Below are 20,521 nucleotides of genomic sequence, written 5' to 3'. Positions count from 1 at the left end.
TTGTATTAAGGTCTAATTGAGCTACAAAAAACAAAACAAAACAAAACAAAACAAAACCCTGCACATATTTAATGACAATAATGTATACATTTTCATGAGTTTGGACATATACGTACACCTGTGATACCATTCACTATAATCAAGGTACTAAAATATCCATTGCCTCCCCAAACTTCTGTGTTCTTGTGTGTGTGTGTGTTTTGTTTTGTAGGAAGAACACGTAACGTGATCTCTATCCTCTTAACATTTAAAATTTTTTTTTTCAACGTTTATTTATTTTTGGGACAGAGAGAGACAGAGCATGAACGGGGGAGGGGCAGAGAGAGAGGGAGACACAGAATCGGAAACAGGCTCCAGGCTCTGAGCCATCAGCCCAGAGCCCGACGCGGGGCTCGAACTCCCGGACCGCGAGATCGTGACCTGGCTGAAGTCGGACGCCCAACCGACTGCGCCACCCAGGCGCCCCGTATCCTCTTAACATTTTAAAGTGCACAATATTATACGGTTACCTGTAGATACTAAGGTGAACAGCAAGGTGAGCTTATGCATCTTGCATAGTTGAGAGTTTATACCCACTGAGCAATGCTTCCCCATCCTTCTTTCCCCAGCCTTTGGCAGCCACGATTCTAGTCTCTGATTCTATGAGTCTATTTTAGATATCTCATACAAGTGGAATTGCGCAATATTTTGTCCTTCTGTGGCTGGCCTGTTTCACCTAGCATAATGTCCTCCAGGTTTGTCCATGTTGTTACAAATGGTAGGATTTCCCTTTTATCTATTTTATTTTTTAATGGGTATTTATTTTTGAGGGGGGTGGGCAGAGAGAGAGGGAGACACAGAATCGGAAGCAGGCTCCAGGCTCGGAGATGTAGGCACAGAGCCCAACACGGGGCTCGAACTCATGAACCGTGTGATCATGACCTGAGCTGAAGTCGGACGCTCAACCCACTGTGCCACCCAGGCGTCCCTCCTTTTTTTTTAAAGGGTGAATAATATTCCATTGTGGCATATACCACATTGTCTTTAGCCATGCATCTGTTGGCGGAAAGTTCGGTTGTTTCCATATCTTGACCGTTATGAATAATGTTGCAATGAACACAGAAGTGTTAATGTCTCTGCAGCATCCTAATTTTAATTCTTTTGGATAAATACCCAGAAGTGAGACTGCTGGGTCATATGTTACCTCCATACCAGTTTCCATAGTGGCTGCACCAGTTTAAATTCCCACCAACAGTGTATGAGGGTTTCAATTTTTCCACATCCTCACCAAAACTTGTTATCTTTTTTATATATTATATATATATATATATACACACATATATATTATATATTATATATTACATTATTATATATTATATTATTTATCTATATTTATTATATTATATTACATATATTTATTATTTATATATATCATATGTTATATTATTTATATTATATATATGTATGTGTGTGTGTGTGTATATATATATATATATATATATATATATATATTAGGCACCCTAACAATTGTGAGGTGATAGCTCATTGAGATTTTAATGTGCATTTCCCTGATGATGAGTGATGATGAATACCTTTTCTTATATCTCGTAGCCATTTGCTTGTCTTCTTTGGAAAAAAATGTTAATTCAAGTGCTTTCCCCAGTTTTTCATTGGGTTTTTATTATTTTTTTTTGCTATTAAATTATGGAAGGTTCTCATATATTTTGAATACTAATCCCTTATCAGATATATAGCTTGCAAATATTTTCTCCCATTCCACAGGCTCCTTTTTACTCTGTTGATCAAGAACAAGAAAAAGCCCACTCTCATCGCATGCGACATAGCACTGAAATTTCAAGTCAGAATAATTAGTCAAGAAAAAGAAATAAAAGACATCCAAAGTGGAAAGGAAGAAGTAAAATTGTTTCTGTTCACAGAAGGCTTGATCTAAGGTGTAGAAAACCCAAAACATCCCACAAAAGGACAGATAAACAAACTCAGCAGAACTGAAGAATACAAAACCAACATACAGCAATCAGTTGCATTTCTTTTCTTTTTCTTTTTTTTAATCTTTATTCATTTTTGAGACACAAAGTGCAAGCAGGGGTAGGGCAAAGAGAGGGAAACACAGAATCCGAAGCAGGCTCTAGGCTCTGATCTGTCAGCACAGAGCCCCACCCGGGGCTTGAACCCATGAGCCATGAGATCATGACCCGAGCTGAAGTCAGATGCTTAACCGACTAAGCCACCCAGGCACCCTGAAAACGATTCTAAAAACTAGATGGAATCACAAAAGACTTCAATTTTTTTTTTTTCAACGTTTATTTATTTTTGGGACAGAGAGAGACAGAGCATGAACAGGGGAGGGGCAGAGAGAGAGGGAGACACAGAATCGGAAACAGGCTCCAGGCTCTGAGCCATCAGCCCAGAGCCCGACGCGGGGCTCGAACTCACGGACCGCGAGATCGTGACCTGGCTGAAGTCGGACGCTCAACCGACTGCGCCACCCAGGCGCCCCAAGACTTCAAATAGCCAAAGCAATCGTGAACAAGAGCAAAGCTTGGAGGCATCACACTTCTTGATTTCAAAATATGTAACAAAGCTACAGTGATTAAAACAGTGTGGTACTGACATTAAAAACACATAGACCAATAGAAAAGAATAGAAAGCCTGGAAGTAAACCCATGAATAACGTGTCTACTGACCTTTGTCAAGGGAGCCAAGACTATATGATGGGGGAAAGGCTAACAAATGAAGTTGAGAACACCTGGAGAGCCACACACAAAAGAATACAATTGTACCCTTATCTTACACCATACACAAAACTCAACTCGAAATGGCCGACACACATAAATGTGAGATCTGAAACCACAATACTCATGGAAGAAAACACAGGGAAAAAGCTTCTGGATATTGGCTTTGGCCGTGATGTCTTGGACAGGACGCCACATGCATGGGCAACAAAAATAAACATGGACAAGTGTGATTAAACTCTTTTCTTTAATTAAAAAAAATTTTTTTTTGAGTCAGAGTGCACAAGCAGGGGAGGGGCAGAGAGAGAGAGAGAGAGAGAGAGAATCCCAAGCAGACTCCACACTGTCAGTGCAGAGCCAGACGTGGGGCTCGACCCCACGAACGGTGAAATCAGGACCTCAGCCAAGATCAAAAGCTTGACACTTGAACAACGCAGCCGCCCAGGCGCCCCCAGACGAGTGTGCTTATATCCAATTAAAAAGTTCCTGCACAGAGAAAGAAATAGCTCACGTTTCCCCCTGTCGGTTGCGGGCCTTGTGAAGTAACATATCTTTTCTGTGATGCATGGTAGTACACTATCTCATGTCTCGTGGCAACTAAGTGGGTTAATGTGTGCAAAGTATTTAGAGCAGTGCCTGGTGCATAGGAAGAGGTAAGTGTGGGTGGTTCTTACCCAGAGAAGGCCTGTGACCAATTACACGGCCGACAACCCTGCCCTCTGCCCATCGGCAGTTAAACACGCGGAAGGAACGGATTCCAATGACGAGAAGTCCTCCCATCCTGGATCCCTAGCTCGACAGCACGGAGAGTCATCTGGAATGGCTCAGGCTAGTGTGCGAGCGCGTAGCGATTCATGGCCTCCTTGGAGAGCGAACTGGGGTAAGAGATAAGCAAGGTCCAGACGGAGGCACAGGGTCTAGGCTGCATTGAAATGGATTCAGTCCAGGGGTATGTCCCCAGGCCTGCCAAGTCTTTTGAGGAGTTATTGAGAACTAATGGTGTGCTGATAAATATTTAACAACGGGCTTCTTATAGGGAGAAAAAAAAAAGCCCGATTTATAGTATTTGCCAATTTCCTTGGTGTAAGTGCTCCCATCATGGCCGACTTCAAGCTGCGAAGGTTATGTTATTTAATAAGAAGTTGGGAAAGAGAAGTATGCATTCGGTTCTCGTGAGCCTGCATGAGCAGGCCCTGGCACACCACTGCCAGGATCCTTCCTTGGAGATTTTCAGCTCTGCCTCCCCTCTCCATCCTTGTTTCTGGCTGCCGTCACCCTCAAATCTGTCCCCCAGGCGTAAGGTGTGATGTGCAGTTCCCTGAACACGCTGTGCCTTTCCCCAATCCCCTTTGCCTTCTCTTGGCCTTCCCCTTAATGACCCATCTCCGTAGGGATGCTGTTTCAGATCTGACCAGACTGTGTACCGCATACCTCCGGGGAAACCATCATGAGAGGCTGGGGTTATGCAGTGCGCAACCTACACAATCAGCCGTGGCAGCTCAGTCTCCAAGTCTTTCCCCTCTCCTAAGGAGTCTTCCTTGCGCTTCCAGACCGAGTTACTGCTGCTTCTCTGAACTGCCGGAGCTCCCCAAGCTTCTCTTTATTTCCCCAACTTCTATAAGTGGGTGTCCCTAAGGCATTGCCTCTCAGTTATTGGGTCTGTTTTAGTGTCTGTCTCTACTTCCATATTGTGAATTCTTTAGGAGAAGGGACCAAGTCACATTCACTTCTGTATCCCTAGCATCTACTAGAGCATGTGACACAATATAGTATACCTGTGTCTGGGGCATATTAGCTTAAGGCAAAGAAAACTCAGGGGAGATAATTAGAACTGTATCAGAAAGGACTGCATGTAAAGGGGTAATTGGATTTGTTCTGTGGAACCCCGCTGCACTGTGACAGTCCTGCTGGGAGAAAACACCCATTCTGGGAGGCAGATGACAATTCTAAGGAACGATATTTTAACTGGCCAAACTCTTCCGACAGTGGAAGGGCTGCATGGGGGGCTGAGCTCCTTGTCCCTAGGAATACATAAGCCGGGGTTGGGATATACACAGAAGGCAAGCTAAACAGGGGCCTCTTTTGTTAAGAGGTTGTGGCGGGGGGAACAGGGCAGCAGAGGTTCGTGGCGGGAGGAGGATGAATACTGCCAGGTCTTGTGTCTTGGCAGGGAAAGAGGATGAGGGTCAGAGATGTGTCAGAAAAGAGAAATACCTGAATTGTTGCTTTATAGAATGTTAGTTGTGGTGAAATCCATAGATTGTAACATTTGCCATCTTAGCCATTTAAAAATATTTTTTAACATGTATTCGTTTTTGAGAGACAGAGCGTGAGCAGAGGAGGGGCAGAGAGAGAGAGAGAGAGAGAGAGCATGTACACACACACACACACACACACACACAGAGTGAGCAGGGGAAGGGCAGAGAGAGAGGGAGACACAGAATCGGAAGCAGGCCCCAGGCTCTGAGCTGTCCGCACAGAGCCCGACGCGGGGCTCGAACTCACAGACCGTGAGATCATGACCTGAGCCGAGGTTGCACGCTTAACCGACTGAGCCACCCAGGCGCCCTGCCATCTTCCCCGTTTTTGAGCGTACAGTTGAGGGTGATAAGCGCGTTCACGTTGTTGGGCAGCCCTCCCCACCATCCACCCGCAGAACTCTCTTCACCCTGCGAAACGGAAACTCCGTTCCCGCTAAACAACTCCCCACAGCCCTGGGCTGCTACCTTTCCACTTTCTGTGTCTATGAATTTGATTAAGTGCCTCACATAAATGGAATCGTACAGCGTTTGTCCTTTTGTGTCTCGTTTATTTCACCCAGCATGGTGTCCTCAACGTGCATCCACATGGTAGCCTATGTCGGTCTTTCCTTTTCTCTGAAGGCTGAATCAAGGGCCATGGTGTGTATGCCTCACATTTTGTTTATCAACTCGTCTGTCAGTCGGGTTGTTTCTACCTTTGGGCGATTGTGAATGATGCTGCTGTGAACATAGGTGTGCAAATGCCCGGGGGCCCTTGCCTTCACTTCTTTTGTGTACATACCCAGAAATGGCAATTCCGGATTATAGGGTAATTCTATGTTTACTCTTTTGAGGAATCGCCATGCCGTTTTCCACAGGAACTGTGCCATTTTCCTTTCCCAACCGCAGGGCACGGGCCTTCCCATTTCTCTGCATCCTTGCCAACACTTGCTTTTTTGTTGTTATATTTTACAGTAGCCATCCTAATGGGTGTGAGGTGTGGGGCTTTGAAACACGGAGAGAAAGGAGGGGGAAGGGGACAGGAACAGATGTAACGTGCACTGCCCAGCCCCGTCCCGTGCTCCTGGGCATCGGCTCTGATCATGGGTGCAAGGTAAACTCTACGTGCTATGTGGGAAGGTGCGGCAAGAATAACAAAGGCAAGGTCTGAGTCAGGATGGTTATTGGAATCTGACGTTCTCACTTTTCGATCCTCTGCTTACGAATACCTAGATTCAACCCATTCCTGGAACCGCAAAATGGAAGCACACCAGAATCGGGACCTTTGCGCAGGACCTTTGCACAGGACCCGGAACGCCGTTCCTGTGCTTTTGTAGCTGCTTTCCCCTGGGTACAGGTATGACTCGTTAACCCGTTGACAGTCACGTGCGGAAGTAAGCAAAGGCCCCAGCCGGAGCACTGCCCTCTCGGCATCCGGAAGCAGAGGGTCAAGCCTCGAAGGGTGGAGGGAGCCCAGCACAGGCTGTCAGAAGACACAGGAACGAGTTCTGAGACCTACTGCCCTGTGGTTTCTAGCCCGCTTCTTCCTGGATGCTTATTCCATCCTTGCTCAAAGCATCAGCCTCGTCAGGCCATGCCCTTTAGAACAGGGATGTCCGATGGAAATATTTTGCGAATCACGTGTGTGGTTTTAAATTTCCGGGCAGCTACATTTAAAACGTGAAAAGGGGCACCTGGGTGGCTCAGTCGGTTGGGTGTCCGACTGCGACTCAGGTCATGATCTCATGGTTCATGGGTTGGAGCCCCGGGGCAGGCTCTGTGCTGACAGCTCAGATCCTCTCCCTCCCGCTGTCTCTGCCCCTCCCCCACTGATGCTTTTCCTTCTCTCTCTCTCTCTCTCTCTCTCTCTCAAAAATAAATAAATAAACATTAAAAAGATCCTTTCAAAAGAAGCAGGTGCAATTAAGTTTAATTATGTATTTTACTTAAGCCGACGTATCCCAAGAATATTATCATTTCAATGTGTAATCAACGTGAACGCTGTTCGTGAGATGTTCTGTATCCTTTCCCTCCTATTAAGTCTGCAGCCCCCGGGGCATGTGGTCCACAGGCAGCCCATCCCAGGTCAGATGCTCACTTTCTTCTGGAAATTCTTCACGGACGTTCTGATCTCATAAACTGTGCAGGTGAAGAAATAGGCTCGGGTACTCAGTTGCTCCAAAGACACCTAAAAGTTTTCCAACCATGATGTATTAATGGAAAAATATGTTACTCTGTTTTTAGCTTTCGGATTTAAATTTAAATCATTTAGAACGAATGAAAATTTCAAGTTCAGCTTCTCCCTCATGCTAGCGGTATTTCAAGCACTCACCAAAAGCAGCAACAACAACAAAACCCTCAACTCACAGGGAGCCCTGCCGTCTGGAGGGAGATCGTGGGGACTGATAAAAAGTGTTCGTACTGGCTGGAGGCTGATGACACTGCGGACGGTGGCTTGCCTTGCGTGGCTCCTGGCTGGGATGGCCTTTGTGGTCATAAAATGCACTTGAGGAAGCAGGCCCTGGCGGGTTTGCTTTCCAAATGCCCGTGCCCAACCCCGGTCGCAGGACAGCGAGTGTGACCTGTGCACAGAGACACAGGAATCTCAGCAGCACTCACGAGTGTCACCGCCGGGTCAGAACCTTGTCAGGGCTCTTGACCCCATCCAGGCCTGTGCCCTCCCTCGGTGGCCAGGCCCGTGGCCACGCTGTCTACCTGGCCATCAGCAGGGCGAAGCATTTCAGCGACACGTGGCCCAATAGCCTCCTCTTTGGAGCCTGGCTTTCTACCCCACTCCCCCTTTGGATCATTGTAACCGGTAATGGCCTCAGCGGATACGCACATTGAACTACGCTGAAAAAGATTTTTGGCCATGGCACGCAGAGTTCCCCGATTAGCTACACACATTCTCCAATATGAAGCTGTTCCTCCATTGGCTTTATCAGGTAGTCTGGGGACCACACGGTACAAGGTATGGTAAGTCCCAGTCGTGCCTCACACGTAGAATGACCGTCCCGGGAGCCTTGGGGAGGATGTTCCCTTCCCTCCCTTGTTCCCCGCTGGCTGCTCCCCTCTGCTCCCCTCTCCTTCCATGTCATTCATTTAGGCAACTTTTAAAAAAAATTTATTTATTTTTGAGAGAAAGAGAGAGACAGACAGAATGTGAACAGGGAAAGGGCAGAGCGAGAGACACACACACAGAATCCGAAGCAGGCTCCCGGCTCCTAGCTGTCAGCACAGAGCCCTATGCGGGGCTCCAACTCACGAACCGCGAAATCATAACGCTCAACCCACTGAGCCCCATCATTTAGGTGAATTAAAATCGATCAATCAATCAATAAAACACCTAATCTGTGCCATGCACTGAACTGGGATCTAGAATTTCTGAGACTGAGGCTACTTGCATTACTAACTACTGAGTCACCTCCTTTAGCAAAGACAGATATACGAACATATATACATACGTGATTAAATGTCTTCACAATAGCAACTATTATCTCTATCAGTTTAAACGGTTCTCTCCCCATTATTTCACTAACCTCCTGCAGGGGAAAGGGGTCCTGAGTTTGAAGTGCTCAGATCCCCCTTTGCAATCCTGACTCTCCCCAAGGGTAGTTTTGTGTCCTTGGGCAAGTCACATAACTCCTTTGAGCCTCAACTCCCGCATCTTAACACCTACTTACAAGGTGGTTTTGAGATTAAATGAGACAACTCAGGTAGACTTAGTGTAGCACCTGGGACCGAGCACTCCGTAAATGCAGTGCTGGTGAGCATTGTGCGTCACCAGTCCTTCCAGCGGATTTGAAATGCTCTTTGCTGTTGTGCAGATTGAAGCCCGGGGGACAGAACTGCCAGGTGCCAGCTTTGGGATCCCAGCGACCTGAAGGGTGGGGCGGGCCTTCACATCGCCTGGAGGGGGCATTCGAGGGGCACCCACAAGGGGGCGCTCCTTGGAGGAAGTGTCTTCTAAGGGGGAGAAAATCAGTGAGCTGAAGGGAGAAAGAGACGCTGTCGTGTCTAAGGCCAAAGGGAAAAGAATTTGCAAGATGAGCAGAGGCAAGGAAGACACAGCATCTGCAAAGGACAGAAAGAAATCTGTGGGTGGAGCGTGCGTGTGTGTGTGTGTGTGTGTGTGTGTGTGTCAGGGTGGGTGGTCACTGGAGAAGCAGGGCCAGTCAGTGGGAGAGGCAGTTTTGAAACCGAACTAACTTGACTGTTTACCGACTGAGAGCTGACAGCCTAAATTCACTGTTTCCTGTGGATTTTCTTCTCATGCACAGGACATGCTTATCTAGAAGCCAGTTGCCCTTTATTTAAATTCACTCTCTAAAGGTTATTGGCTCTTTGGCTTTTGGAAAGTCCCTTAGTCATCTCAAACTCCTAGTTTCTTATTTCAGAATTGGATTTGATGATTTCCAAAATGGCTTTGGACTCTAACCTTCCATGTAGGACAGAGGCCGAGAGCTCTGGTTTCTGTCTTACTGAGAACACACGGGGGGACTGATGTTTCCAGCGATACGTGGGATCTCGTGCACTGTTGACCAAAGCAGGGCCAGGGAATAAGTCAGTCTAGTCCAAACTGACATGCTGCATATGGCTGGGTCTCTGACACTGGATGTGCCACGGTGCCTCATCTGTCTTGGCAAGAGCACCGGGGTGCAACTGCCAGTCTCGCGGTTACAAAGAGGACTCCTTCACTCCACGGGGTCATTTAACAGGGTCCTGGGGGCCCGGCTGCCGGTCCGATTTCCACCCAGGACTGGGGTTTCGGAACGGACGGCGGAAAGCACAGAAGAGTGAGTCACCGTCTCTACCATGGGGGCAAATGGGTGACTCCCCAATCACTGGAAGGAGAGAACAGGACCAGGAGGAGGGAACCTTCTCGGCAGGAGGTCGAGTGAGCCTCTCTGGTCACTGGCTCCTCCTCCTCCCTTCTGGGAGAGTGCTCGGATTTTCCTGGAAACCTCCCCTTTCCCTCTCTGGCTCTGAAGGCTTATGCCACACGTTAGCCCCAGTGCCAAGCCAGTCATCCCGGTCAGGAGGGACTGGTTTGAAGGTGGCCAAAGGCATTTCCTGGAACTGGAGGAAGAAAGTGTCTCTTTTCTCTGCTGGGATTGCTCAGGGGTGGGTGCTGGAGAAGAAGCGGTCAGAGAGGAAAGACCAGCCAAGACAGGAGAGAAATTGAGTCCCGAGGACTCCTTCAAGACCCTGGATCCTGCCATCCCCGAATCTCGCACGCCCGAAGATTCATTCAAGACCCTGGATCCTGCCATCCCTGAATCTTGTATGCCCAGTAGGTCCTGATTCCCTTCCTGAATGGAGATATTTTAAGGGGGTAAAAGGAGGGTCTGTCCCTTGCAACAGAAAGGACTCTGACTAATTCAAGGGGGCACCAGATCACCCAAGCGATTTGAATAAGGATAATTAAGATCACATCGGTAATACGTCTTCTCTGAACGCCCGATGGCACCTCACAAATATTGGCTGTTTCTCTCCTACCAATTTACAAGAGAGGTGTAATTATCACCATTGTATGGCTGCAATTACTGCATTTCTGCTGTGTCGAGGGTCTTGGCCGAGGTCAAATTGCTTGTACGTAGTAGAGCGGGGATTCAAATCCACTTCTGCTCACACCACATTCTGTGGGCTTGTTACTCTACCTCATGGTCTCTCCTGCAGGGAGAGTCTGAATTAACATGGGGGAAAGAGACCGAGAACACAGCTTGGATATCCAAATCACTGCAAAGATTCTCCCTCAAAGACACAAACATCTAGCAAAGGGAACATTGTTACAGGAAAGAACAAGGTCAAGAGGCAAGGGTAAGGACACCCGTGCTACCTGCAAGCAACACTCTCCTAAATAGCAGGAAAGAAAGCTAGCTAACGTTCATATTGCACTTGACATGTCGTTAGGTCTGGTCCATGTTTCGGCGCACGGGATCGAAACAAAGTGGAAACCATGTGTTCCGAGCGGCACAGCGTGCGTGCGTTGCAAGGATAGAGTCTCACAGACCCTGGCGTCCCAGTATTTAGCTGAATTTCAGAGAAGCTTTGGAAGTGGGTCTGAAGAGGAACTCAGGCCTCTAGCTCTCCTTTTTACTTCTCTCTGCTTGTCCATTTTTTTTTTTAATTTTTTTTTTCAACGTTTATTTATTTTTGGGACAGAGAGAGACAGAGCATGAACGGGGGAGGGGCAGAGAGAGAGGGAGACACAGAATCGGAAACAGGCTCCAGGCTCTGAGCCACCAGCCCAGAGCCCGATGCGGGGCTCGAACTCACAGACTGCGAGATCCTGACCTGGCTGAAGTCGAACGCTTAACCGACTGCGCCACCCAGGCGCCCCGTCTCTGCTTGTCCATTTTAACCTCATCTCCCTCTGGAGGCAAGTTTCCCCTAATCTGCCATCTGTGGGGTGGCCCCGGGCTGTCCCGGGACTTCCTGGCTGGCGTGTTTCACAGAGCCTGACTTTCTGTCTCCACTTCCACTTACTGCCACCTGCAGATTTATGGGAAGAGAGTAACCGAATGGCTTGGTGGTGAAAAGCTGTCCGCCCTGGCACACTCAATCCCGGATCTCCACTGGAGGGAACTAGGAAGCAAACAAGTTAGGAGCCCCTGTGGGAGGGCTCCGTGGTGTACTGCCCAGATGTCCCCCATCAGCCCCCTCCCTCCTGACATCATCCCACGGGCAGCCATGCCACCTTTATGGGGAAGGGGTCCCCTTCCCAGCTGGGAGGTCTCGGGATGTTCCTCTCCGCTCCTCATGGGTTGCTGAGGCCTCTTTTGGCTTGAATCAGGGCTGAACCTCTTCCTGTCCCCAATCATACGTCCTTTGCTTCTATTCTGCAAACAGATCACTCCTGCACTCAGATTTCCGTCTGCATCTGCTTCCCGGAGAACCCAGCTCCCTACAGTTGGTTCTAGGAATTGCCCGAGAAAGAAGCTACTGAGATAAGATTCTCGAACTGGAAACATCGCTGTCTGTCTGGGGCTAAAGGCCCCATCCCTGGGGGGCGGGTGGGGCCAGAGGCCCCCAGTGCTGGGCAACAGAACATTTGTTAATCTTTCACTGCTGGTGAGCTGGGACAGCCAGCAGTGGGAGGGGACACATGAGCAGGTGTGACGTATGAGACGTTTTACAAATACGGGGCAGAGAGTAAATATCAGGACAGTGGAATGGAGTGGTCTTGCTTAGCGCAATTGATACTCCGGGGGATGGAAATAAAACTGAGAGTGACTGATTGGCAAGTGATAGCTAAGTGTGCAAGCCAGGGACCTCCTGCTTAACATGCAAAGAGGCTCTCAAGTCCTACAACAAGAAGGCAGGGAAAGCTGAGGCCTTAATTATCAGAACACTCAAGCTCCAAAGAAAGCAAACTCCCCACGTAGGCAGGTTTGCTACGCCAAGGTCTCCGGGCCCTGGCCGGGAAACATTTGGGTTGATACGTCCCCAAACCTGGACTCTCCAGATTCCTCTGAAGCTCTGGGCCCCTCATCCTCGATTAAGGCGCTAACATTTCCCCTCTGCTTGAAGAGGATGTGGAGGACTTGACCCTGCAAGGGAACATTAGCTGCCCCCACGATTTGCATCCAGTGCTCCCCATCTCCTAGCTGCTGCGGGGTCACCCGCAGCCTTTGCTGGAACTTCAGAGTAATACAAATTCTCCCTTTGCCAAATCTATTCCCAAAGAATAATTCTTCTCCTCCTCCTCCTCCTCCTCCTCCTTCTCCTCCTTCTTCTCCTTCTCCTCCTCCTCCTCCTCCTCCTCCTCCTCCTTCTTCTTCTTTTGCATCCTGTTGTGTTTTCCTGGTTAATGCATAATTTTAGAAGTGATTTGTTGGCAACGTGTCTAGGTTTGCAGGCAGAGAAAAAAAAAACGAGCTGATAGCTAGGAACTGTAACATGTAGTCGGAAACCTTTAGACGCTGTGTATAAAAGGGAGAGCCAAGTGTCCGTGAATCGTCCATTCGCTCCTTGATTTATTCATTTCACAAACTTTTATTAAGCCTTTATAGCATGCCAGGCCCTAGGCTAGGTTATGAGGGATACGGCGAGGAACAAAGCTTAGATTCTGATTCTGAAATTTATGGTTGAGCAGAACACATGACATGAAAACCATTTAGTCCAATAAATCATTTACAAGCAGATAAAGAATAGTTAAAGCTTCCATTTACAACCTAGGAGAATAACTGGGCACCATTTTCTGAAGACACAGGCCCGCAGGGCTGCTGTGCACCCCCCCACCCCCCCCCCCCCCCCCCGCCAGGGTCAGAAAAATTCTGGCATTATCTGAACTGGAATTGGCCATAAAACTGGTAACCCTTTCTTTCCCCGGTACGACTGATCCTGGTGTGAGTCCACATATGGTGAGTAGTACTATGTCTCATATTTCAACAATGATTGCCAGTGGCTTTGGTGCCTATAACAGGCACAGGTGGCTTTCTGGGGCCAAGCAGGTTATGTTGGCAAACTTTCCTCTTTAATCTCTTTAAAATTAAAAAAAAATTAAATGTTTTATTCATTTTTTGAATAGAGAGAGAGACACAGAATCCGAAGCAGGCTCCAGGTTCCGAGCTGTCAGCACAGAGCCCGACGCGGGGCTCGAACCCACGAACCGTGAGATCATGACCTGAGCTGGAGTCAGACGCTCGACCGACTGAGCCACCCAGGCACCCCTCCTCTTTTACTTCTTTGTTTGGTGATGCTTTCCCTTGTCAAGTGGATGAGACACAGGACCCCTCCACCAAAAACTGTGGAGAAGACTGTTGTGTTGGATGCTAGTAAAACATGAAGAGGTGATGCATGAAGAAGGGATCCCCTTTTCTTTTTCTCTGTTTTCCAGCATGGGTTTTCACAGCCCCCGGCACTCTAGAGCTGCCTTCCTACGCAGTGGGCGTGTTTAGCAGAAGTCCGTGGGGGAAGGGCAAACCCAGTAGGCTTCAAGCTAACATGGTGGGGAAGAGGAGGGTTACAGATAGAGAAGGAGGGTGGGGAGGGAGACAGTTCATAATCAAACAACAAATGAGGACGGTTGTTTTCCACTAAAAATAGAAAGGAGAGTATGCAATTAAATGGCTTTTGGTGGGAGGACAGATTAATGTGTAAAGGAAACTGACAATCGGGTTTGTTATCAAAAGCTGTGATAGTAGGAAAGGGGGAATGTGGGGAGTCAGAATCCAAGCTTCACTCCCTGCTCTGTTGTACAACCTCGCCCAGGGCTTGGCACAGAGTAGGAGCTTAGGACATGTTCCTAAGTAAATTAATTAATGGCTGACTGACCGCATACCTAGCTCGTTGCCTCATACACCGCGTTCCAGCTGTTTCCAACTACATGTTAAACTCTTGTAATATTCTTCCAGCAACTGACATTTATCACCTTGGTTTTCCCTCCCTGCAAATTTAGATACTTTGCCAACAGACTGGTTAGAAAAGTATGTATTAAATAGGCAAACAAACATAGCAGGGTGCGAAAGGAGGCACAATTCTTTTAAAGGTAGACATATCTGGGTCTCAAAATCAGTGGCAATGCTGAGGCTACGGAAATGATTTGATCTTTCAACCCTATGCCCTACTTCATGACATTGACGTTAGGACTAATTTACATTATGTATATGTAGATTTTCACCTCATTCCAGAGAACTAGAGTGGGTGAGGGAGAGCTGATTTTTAAGTGAGTATGGACACATAAAACCGTGTGTTTCAAATGTTGGCCATAGACAGGACTGCCCTTGCCCACGAAAGTGTATCAAAATTCTAGGAAAACAGAAGGCTGCCCCTGTCTGACCGCATGTTGCTGGAAGGTAGAAGCTAGGTTTTTTTTTTTTTCCTCTTTATACTCCTAGTACCTAGCAGGTAAGAGATTCTCAATAAATATTTGTTTTTTAACTCGCCGATTCACCACGTGGCTCAGTTTCCGCATTTGTAAATTGGGCTACGATGTTCCTGAGCTCACGAGTCTCGTGAGGATAAGAGTAACACAGGGCAGGTGTCACATAGGGCTTCTGGCACAAGGGAGGGTCCCCACATATTACAGCCACGTTTTATGGGCTGAACTAGGCCCACCCATGCCCCAAATTCATACATTGAAGCCCCTAGCCTGCACTACCTTAGTATGGGGCTGTATTTGGGAAGAGAGTCTTTAAAGAGATATATTGAGGTAAAATAAGGTCTTCAGGATGGGCCCTAATCGAATATGACTGGTGTCCTTATAAAAAGAGGAAGTCGGGACATATAGCCACTAGACAGTGTGCATGTGGAAAACACAGAGAAATGGCCATCCACGAGTCAAGGAGCGTGGCCTCAGAAGAAACCAACGTTGCCGGCATGCTGTTCCTGAGCTTCCAGCCCCCAGAGCTGTGAACGAGGAATCTCCATTAGTTAAGCCACCCAATCTGTGGGGGGTTTGACAATTTTGTTTACATTTATTTATTTTTGAGAGACAGAGAGAGACAGAGGGGGAGGGGCAGAGAGAGAAAGAGAATGAGACACAGAATCCAAAGTAGGTTCCAGGCTCTGAGCCGTCAGCACAGAGCCCGACGCCGGGCTCGAACTCACGAACCGGGAGATCATGACCTGAGCCGAAGTCGGAAGCTCAACCGACTGAGCCACCCAGGGGCCCCTGTGGTATTTTGTTAACGCAGGCCTGGGATTACTATGGTTATGGTCATATGCGTGGGAAGAGCCTACTCCAGCTCCATAAAAGCAGGCTTATGTTTCTTAATATTAAAATTTTTTTTATGTTTGTTTATTTTTGAGAGAGAGAGAGACACAGACAGAGTGTGAGCAGGGGAGGGGCCGAGAGAGAGAGAGAGAGAGAGAGAAAGAGACACAGGATCCGAAGCAGGTTCCAGACTCTGAGCTGTCAGCACAGAGCCTGACGCGGGGCTCGAACTCACGAACTGCGGGATCATGACCTGAGCCGAAGTCGGACGCTTAACTGACTGAGCCGCCCAGATGTCCGATATGCCTCTTAACACTGATGTATGTCAGGTTTTTAATGATCTTTTCTGTACACGACTTTTTCCTGGTGTAAATGCCGATTCAGAGTGGGATTAAGATGTCATCACAAGGGGCGCCTGGGTGGCGCAGTCGGTTAAGCGTCCGACTTCAGCCAGGTCACGATCTCGCGGTCTGTGAGTTCGAGCCCCACGTCGGGCTCTGGGCTGATGGCTCAGAGCCTGGAGCCCGTTTCCGATTCTGTGTCTCCCTCTCTCTCTGCCCCTCCCCCGTTCATGCTCTGTCTCTCTCTGTCCCAAAAATAAACTTTGAAAAAAAAAAAAAAAAAGATGTCATCACAAGCAATCCGGATCCTAGGGCATAAACACACACATGCTGAGTGTGCTCTCCCTACCCTGAAACCCCACCCCCCCAGCCAGATGGGCTGAGTCTTAGTTCCTGCAGCCAAGACCCGCCAGGTGAGTCCCCACCCTCTGGCTCTGAGGGTGTTAGGACGCAGCCACAGCAAAGCAAGAGGACAGGACAGGGACTGAGGGCACGTGCCTCGCTTGAAAAGTAAAAGCCACCTGTCAACTAGGTGAGAGGAAACGTGTAGATTCAGAGACTGAGTCAGTTCAGAGAACACTACATCCCCAGACTCTCCAATTTGCAGAGCGCTTTGAGAATATTTGTTTGAAACTCACTTTCCTTAGTGTCTGTGGCCCCCCAGATCCTGCTTTGGGAATCTGGGGAGGGCTGTAGCCCCTTTGCTCCGGGGAAGGCCCTGCACACACACGCAGGAATCACCCTCAACCTCGAGGATTGCTGCATTCTCTGAAGTTCAGCCGGGTCACCAGCAGCTGCAGGGCCCCGGGTGGGAGCACCTCCCAAACATACACAGTGTGTGTGTGTGTGTGTGTGTGTGTGTGTATTAGGAGCTGGGGCCACTTGGGGTGGGTGGAGACGTGTTGCCATGTCACGGGCTGAAGTGACCGGTGTGCAGATGCTCCAAGTTAGCTGGGACAGCAGGGAAAGTGTCTGGTGGTTCTTTCTATCTCAGGGATGGGCCAGAGCAACCCGTTTGCTCCTCCTTCCCAAGCCCTTGGCACATCTCCTCTGAAAACAATAGGGATTTTCGGTTGCTCAGGTTGTAGGACTTTGGGACCCTCCCCACGACAGAGCTGAATTTGTTTTGAATTTCTTTTGTGTTTCACCTACCGGAGTTGAGGAGCTCGATACCCTCATTCTCATCCCAGACTGGAGGATAGACTGCTTTCTGCTCTATCCCTCGCCGAAAGGTCTGGGGGTTGAGATGATAAGAAGTCAAAGATAAGATGCCAAAACCCTCAGGCCCCAGGGGCAGCCTTGTGGGAATATTAGTGGCGTCCAACTGTGACCTCAGCTGGAGCCCCTGGGGTGGGGGGTACCCAGAGCTAGGCTCTTTGCAAGCCGGAGCCCATACTGAAGGGGCCACCCTCCAGGCCTGGGGACTACAACTTGTTCAGCCAACCTCGCTCAAATTCTGAAGACCTCTCAGGTGGGAGAATGAATCTGGACTTATTCACCGGGGACCAGAGGGCCGGACAAGGACAAGCATGTGTGTTACAGCGTGTGGCCCACACAAGGGGCACCGTGTTGAGTCACCCGGCACGGGGCTTGAGGTCTGGCTGGAGCGCCTGTCCCAGTGGGTGATTTAGATCCCAGTTAGGATTTCAGGTAGAACCCTGGTCGTGTCAGCCGGGAAATCTCAGCCTGGGCTGGGGCCATAGACTCACTTCCGTGGCAGGCGCAGCAGGCTGAAGCCATGGAGGGCGTCAAGGTTCTGCCCGCCCTTGCTCGGGACTGTTTGAGTCACAAGGCACGGCTGACCCTTCTCGGGAAGAGCCTCTGGGTCTACTGTTAAGCAAACTGAGGGTAGTTGGGGTCAACTTTTTTTTTTTTTTTTCTTTTCACGCAAGCGTTTTCCCACTTCCCAAAGTTCTGGGCTTTAGGGTTCAATGACTGGGGTTAGGTAATCAGAAAGGAGCCAGTCCGTGCGTCATGCCCGTGTCTTCTGACATCCTCAGCTCTGTGGCCCCAGTAAGTCTCTCTTAACATCCCCAGTATTACTGAGGCAGTGGAATGGCCCCCATAGTAAAGAGGGACAGTGAACTTGCCTTGCAGTCATTTTTATAAGCTCCTTTATGAATAGGAACAATGTCCACGTTACGATTTTACATTCCACTTTAATAAGGATGAAGTTGCCGTGGGCGATTTTGAATGAGAAAGTCTTGTCTTCTGACTACACTGAGTCTTTCTGGCAACAGCCCTGCTCTGTTTCCTGGCTCTTCACAAGATTAAATTAACTTTCTCCACAGTTCATCTCCTAGCCCTCCTTGGGCAGCAACCCAGATGGACAGATCAAAGATTTGCAGAAATTCTGGCTCTCAAAGGGTTTTAGAAGCTCCTCGGCAAAGTACAGAAATCCTGGAAACAGCAGGACGGACCCGTGGATGTTCTAGTCTCTGCTTGAATGCGGCCAGGGATGGGTCTCCAGGGAAATTCCTCCCTGCGCCGAGCAGAGTGAAATGCACCAGGCAAAGTGGTTTGGGAGACAAATATGTGAGTTCAGTCTGATTGCGATGGTTACGTTTATTTTATTCTTATTATTTTCAAGTTTATTTAAAGTTTTGTAGGTGAGGAAGGCCCAAAGGGAGGCCCAGACTGGGTAAAATCTCCAGGGTCCCTCCGGGTCTCAGTGGCAGAGCAAACATCTTGTCAGCTTTGACTCTAACGCTGGCGTTTCCACTGGGATGGGAGGCACTGTAGCCGTTCTCATCCTTGGCCTTGGCCGGACGCTCCTGGAACCTGAGCAACGTCCGCTAGACGGGGTGCCACAGGACGAGCCAGGACTGGTCTTGGGCTTGAGGATCTGAGCCTCCCTGTGTCATCAGAGAGCCCTAACGCACAGCACGAAGTCTCCTGGCTGTTGTTACCAGATGGTTGGCTAGTCCGAGAAAGCAGACGTCCGAAGGAAGGCTTGCTAGAAGGCCTTGCTGCTTCTGTCCTGAGTTTCCCTGCCTGTAAACTGAGGAGGCTGGGCAGTCTGGTTCAGCCCTGATGGCCTGTGAGTCTACAGTCTTAGAAACGGAAGACAGAGAAAACCCAGAGAAAGGCCAGTTCCTGCTTCCCTCGGTCCACCACTGAGCCTCTGTCATGCACAGTTTCTGGGTTGATAAGGGTCAGGGGCCAACATGGTGATATGTTTCCTCTCATGGGACCTCAAATTGGTGGGCTGACGTTGCATTGAGTGGACGTTGAAAGAATTTTGAGGCTACCCTTAGGCCCAGGGCGAACAGATTTGTGGGTGCCAGATTTGGAGGTTGAAGCACACACACCACATAGTAGCCAACTGTAGCCAGTAGAGAAACGCTCATCAGTTCTAGGGAACGGAAGGATTTGGATTCCCGTTGGCCTTGAATCAGTTCTTCCCTGTGTGAACTCTAGGTGCCCTTATATCCGCAAACCATACTTCGTGGATGGATAGATAGGAGTCCTTTCGATATGAAAAAAACCAGTGCTCAGAGAGGTTGGGTAACTTGCCCAAGGCCACACAGCTGGGGCGTGATGCATCCAGCACTCAAATCCAGACGTGTCCAAGTCCAATTTGTGTTCCTTCTGTGCACTAGAGCGCTCTGACCCTGATGTTCCTCTCTGGCAGATGCCGAGTTCAAAACGGTACGCGTTGTTTTAAACACAAAAATCGGTAAGTAACAATTCATTTGCAACTGCTTTTAAAAAGGTTTCCCAGCTAAGGATAATCCTCCCGATTTGAAAATGAAAATTGTACATACAGTCACAGGAACACCCATCGGGCCTTTCCATATTTGTTCTTGAATTTGAAAGGGAGCAGCTCTGGAGGGCTACTCTTGAGCTTTGAAAAGGTGACCTCAGGCCTTTCTTGAGATTAGTGCAAAGTAGACAGGGGTGAAGTGTTTTCGTTCAGGCGATTAGAGCTGACAGGGGCCACCACCTCTGGGCCACTTTAGCTATAAGCCTCTAGGCGTTTGACGGCCACAGTGCCTTCAGGCAGAGGAAGGGTTAAATTTGTCTCTAACTACAAAGCAGGAAAATCCCACAGTGGATTCAGCAAAACACTCATCCTCCTCCAGCCATCTATTTTTTTCCCCAATGCTTATTCATTTGAGAAAAACAGAGAGGTGGGGGGCAGCGAGAGAGGGGGGCAGAGCATCCGAAGCGAGCTTTGTGCTGACCACACCGAGCCCGACGCGTAGCTCGAACTCCCTAACCGAGAGATCGTGACCTGAGCTGAAGTTGGGCGCTCGACCGACTGAGCCACCCAGGCGCTCCTCCACTGGTCTATTCTGACATTGCCTGCGACTTTTTATTTTTATCCCTTCCCAGTGTCTAATGTATGGCATGTCACCTGGCGAAATGAAAAGCAAGTCGAAATGAGAAAGCTACTAAATAGTGCCCAAGGGTATATAGTCCTTAATCTATTCCCTTCACGCACATAGCTCTTGAAGAGACATTTTGTGGGTCTTTGTTTTCAGATGTGGTCTGGGCACGGGCAGGTGATAGCCGTGAAAGGGGAAGGGCCCCGGGTGATGTTGT

General features: G+C 48.8%; 1 long non-coding RNA gene and 1 other non-coding gene across 2 annotated transcripts; one reads left to right on the top strand and one right to left on the bottom strand.

Moving 5' to 3' along the window:
* The first annotated feature begins 5,175 nt into the window (after positions 1-5,175).
* On the top strand, positions 5,176-20,258 carry LOC123586758. Its single transcript, XR_006706929.1, has 3 exons — positions 5,176-5,242; positions 11,886-11,888; positions 20,201-20,258. It is a non-coding gene; the product is annotated as an uncharacterized LOC123586758 (long non-coding RNA).
* TRNAW-CCA lies at positions 13,559-13,643 on the bottom strand. The gene has a single exon. It is a non-coding gene; the product is annotated as a tRNA-Trp (tRNA).
* Positions 20,259-20,521: the final 263 nt, after the last annotated feature.

Source organism: Leopardus geoffroyi, chromosome C3 (assembly GCF_018350155.1).
Source record: "Leopardus geoffroyi isolate Oge1 chromosome C3, O.geoffroyi_Oge1_pat1.0, whole genome shotgun sequence".
Taxonomy (NCBI): domain Eukaryota; kingdom Metazoa; phylum Chordata; class Mammalia; order Carnivora; family Felidae; genus Leopardus; species Leopardus geoffroyi.
This window is presented reverse-complemented; position numbering and strand designations above follow the sequence as displayed.